Genomic DNA, 3,989 nt, shown 5'->3' with positions numbered 1-3,989 from the left:
CTTGGGATGCAAGTCTGGTTCAACATACACAAATCAATAAATGTAATTCATCTCATAAACAGAACCAATGACAAAAAACCACATGATTATCTCAATAGTTGCAGAAAAGGCCTTTGATAAAATTCAACATTCCTTCATGTTAAAAACTTTCGATAAAATAAGTATTGGTGGAGCATATCTCAAAATAATAAGAGCTATTTATGACAAACACACAGCTAATATCATACAGAATGGGCAAAAACTGGAAGCATTCCCTTTGAAAACCAGCATAAGGCAAGGTTGCCCTCTCTCACCACTCCTATTCAACTTAGTATTGGACGTTTTGGCCAGGGCAATTAGACAAAGAAAGAAATAAAGGTATTCAAATAGGAAGAGAGGAAGTCAAATTGTCTCTGTTTGCAGACAACATGATCCGATATTTAGAAAACCCCATCATCTCAGCCTAAAAGCTCCTTAAGCTGATAAACACCTTTAGCAAAGTCTCAGGATACAAAATCAACATGCAAAAATGACAAGCTTTCCTATACACCAACAATAGACAAGCAGAGAGCCAAATCATGAATGAACTCCCATTCACAATTGCTACAAAAAGAATAAAATACCTAGGAATACAGCTAACAAGGGAAGTGAAGGAACTCTTCAAGGAGAACTACAAACCACTGCTCAAGAAAATAAGAGAGGACACAAACAAATGGAAAAACATTCCATCCTCATGAATAGGAAAAATCAATATCGTGAAAATGGCCATACTGCACAAAGTAATTTATAGATTCAATGCTATTCCCATCAAACTACCACTGACATTCTTCACAGAATTAGAAAAACTATCTTAAATTTCATATGGAACCAAAAAAGAGCCAAGACAATCCTAAGCAAAAAGAACAAAGCTGGAGGCATCACACTACCTGACTTCAAACTATGCTACAGAGCTACAGTAACCAAAACAGCATGATACTGGTACCAAAACAGACATATAGACCAATAGAACAGAACAGAGACCTAAGAAATAACAACATACATCTACAACCATCTGATCTTCGACAAACCTGACAAAAATAAGTAATAGGGAAAGGATTCCCTATTTAATAAATGGTGCTGGGAAAACTGGCTAGCCATATGCAGAAAACTGAAACTGGACTCCTTCCTTATACATTATGCAAAAATTAACTCAAGATAGATTAAAGACTTAAATGTAAAACGAAAAACCGTAAAAACCTAGAAGGAAACCTAGGCGATACCTTTCAGGGCATAGGCATGGGCAAATACTTCATGACAAAAATGCCAAAGCAATTGCAGCAAAAGCTAAAATGGACAAATGGGATCTAATTAAACTAAAGAGCTTCTGCACAACAAAAGAAACTGTCATCAGAGTGAACAGGAAACCTACAGAATGGGAGAAAAGTTTTGCAATCTATCCACCTGACAAAGGTCTAATATCCAGATTTACAAGTCCATTGTCATGCTGCTGATAAAGACGTACCCGAGACTGGGAAATTTACAAAAGAGAGAAGTTTAACTGGACTCACAGTTCCACATGGCTGGGGAAGCCTCATAATCGTGGTGGATGGCAAGGAGGTGCGAGGCACATCTTATGTGGATGGTGGCAGGCAAAGAGAACTTGTGCAGGAAAACTCCCCCTTATAGTAACCATCGGATCTCGTGAAGCTTACTCACTATCATGAGAACAGCGTGGGAAAGATGTGCCCCCATGATTCAATTACCTCCTACTGGGTCCCTCCCACAACTCATGGGAATTCAAGATGAGATTTGGGTGGGGACACAGATAAACCATATCAGAACTGAAACAAATTTACAAGAAAAAAACAACCCCATCAAAGAGTGGGCAAAGATATGAACAGCCACTTCTCAAAAGAAGACATTTATGCAGCCAACAAACATGTGAAAAAAAACTCAACATCACTGATTGCTAGAGAAATGCAAATCAAAACCACAACGAGATACCATCTCACATCAGTCAAAATGGCAATTATTAAAAAGAAGAAACAATGGATGTGGTTGAGGCTGTGGAGAAATAGGAATGCTTTTAAACTGTTGGTGGGAATGTAAATTAGCTCAACCATTGTGAAAGACAGTGTGGCAATTCGTCAAGGATCTAGAAATACCGTTTGACCCAGCAATTTCATTACTGGGTGTATACCCAAAGGAGTATAAATCATTCTACTATAAAGATATATGCATATGTATGTTTATTGCAGCACTATTTACAATAGCAGACATAGAACCAACCCAAATGCCCATCAATGATAGAATGGATAAAGAAAATGTGGCACATATACACCATGGAATACTGTGCAGCCATAAAAAGGAATGAGATCACGTCCTTTGCAGAGACATGGATGAAGCTGGAAGCCATTGTCCTTAGCAAACTAACACAGGAACAGAAAACCAAACACTGCATGTTCTCACTCAAGAGTAGCAGTTGAACAATGAGAACACATGGACACAAGGAGAGAAACAACACACATTGGGGCCTGTGGGGGCGGGGCGGGGTTTAGGGAGAACCCAGGACACTAGCTAATGCATCCAGGGCTTAATACCTAGGTGAAGGGTTGATAGCTGCAGCAAACCACCATGGCATGCATATATCTATGTAACAAACATACACGTTTGCACGTGTATCCTGGAACTTAAGGTAAAATTTTTTAAAAAGTCCCACACGGAGATAATTTTACAAAAGTAAGGCGCCGATGGGGACACTGGCACCCGCTGAAGTTTTGGTGCCCTCCCGACATGCTGGGGCCCAATCCATGTGGCGCCCTTGAGAGTGGAGTCCTCACAAGGTCCCAGGACCTCCTGGCTGCTCAGCCAGTGGCAGGCCCAGGCAGGAATGAGGGGCCTGCGTGGCTCCCCAGAGACCCCGTGTTTAGAACTCTTTCTTGACTTTTCTTTAGAATAGAACACTCTGACTCTCAGAAAGACTTCGTGTTGTAAACAATACTGTTGGGTTTTGAGGATTCGCTCTAAGCCGTATCTACTATTAATAACATCAAACCGTAATCTGAGGAAAGAATTTCCAGAGTTTGTGTCTGTTTAGGCAATTTTCACACCATGGGGACCAACTCCTCAGGGCTAAATCTATTTTCTATTTTCTCACCCACCTTTTTTTTTTTTTTTTTTTTCCCCAGACATAGTCTGGCTCTGTTACCCAGGCCGGAGTGCAGCAGCGGGATCTCGGCTCACTGCAGCCTGGACCTCCTGGGCTCAAGTGATCTTCCTTCCTCAGCCTTCCAGGTAGCTAGGACTACTGGCATGCACCACCACGCCTGGCTAATTTTCTTATCTAAAATTTTTTGTAGAAATGGGGGTCTTGCTATGTTGCCCCAGCTGACCTCAAACTCCTAGCTTTAAGTGATATTTTCTCATCTTTTATTTCAGAATGGTCTTGAGCTGCATTTCCCTGAAGTGGACTCTGGTAATAAGATTCACCTGCATGTGACTCATCAGGGAAGGGTCCCCCTACAGGGAAAGCTGTAAGGAGGTGTGGGAAGCAGAAGACAGAAGGGGAAAGAATCAAGCCAGGGTGCAAACTGAGACAATTCCCCGCCTACCTGGTCCCCAGGAGCTCTGGAGCTGGCTTACACCTCAGACCGTCTCCACACAGGCAGGAGAGCTAAGTATGCACTCCCTGCACCAGTGAGTCACAGTCCACCGTTGTGCTGGGAGGAGGCGAATTCCTAAACATTCCCAGCTCTCTGCACAGGAGGCTGAAGAGTGTCGAGTAATTTTCTAGCCTTTTTCTGAGAGTTTCAGGAGCTGTAGAAACCAAAGAACAAAGAAGCTGAGATAGGAGTGCACTGAAACTGAGGTTCCCAGATTGGGCAAGTGCAAATGCAGGACAAATACTGTAAGGACCACGCTTGCACTAGAAATGGGCTCGCCGTTGATCTGACATTCACACCTACCTATCTCCTGTCTCATCTGGCAATTCCAGCCAGCAGAATCAGGGCGGTGGCGGGGGCGGGCGGGCG

General features: G+C 42.6%; 1 long non-coding RNA gene across 1 annotated transcript in view; it reads right to left on the bottom strand.

Moving 5' to 3' along the window:
• Window positions 1-3,576: 3,576 nt before the first annotated feature.
• Window positions 3,577-3,989, bottom strand: part of LOC108535975 (uncharacterized) — a 14,664-nt gene continuing 14,251 nt past the window's right edge. Inside the window, exon 3 of the long non-coding RNA XR_001887382.1 lies at window positions 3,577-3,774. This is a non-coding gene — a long non-coding RNA (uncharacterized LOC108535975). The remainder of the gene's footprint in view (window positions 3,775-3,989) is intronic.

Source organism: Rhinopithecus bieti, unplaced genomic scaffold (genome assembly GCF_001698545.2).
Source record: "Rhinopithecus bieti isolate Rb0 unplaced genomic scaffold, ASM169854v2 scaffold_13247, whole genome shotgun sequence".
NCBI classification, from domain to species: Eukaryota; Metazoa; Chordata; class Mammalia; order Primates; family Cercopithecidae; genus Rhinopithecus; species Rhinopithecus bieti.
This window is presented reverse-complemented; position numbering and strand designations above follow the sequence as displayed.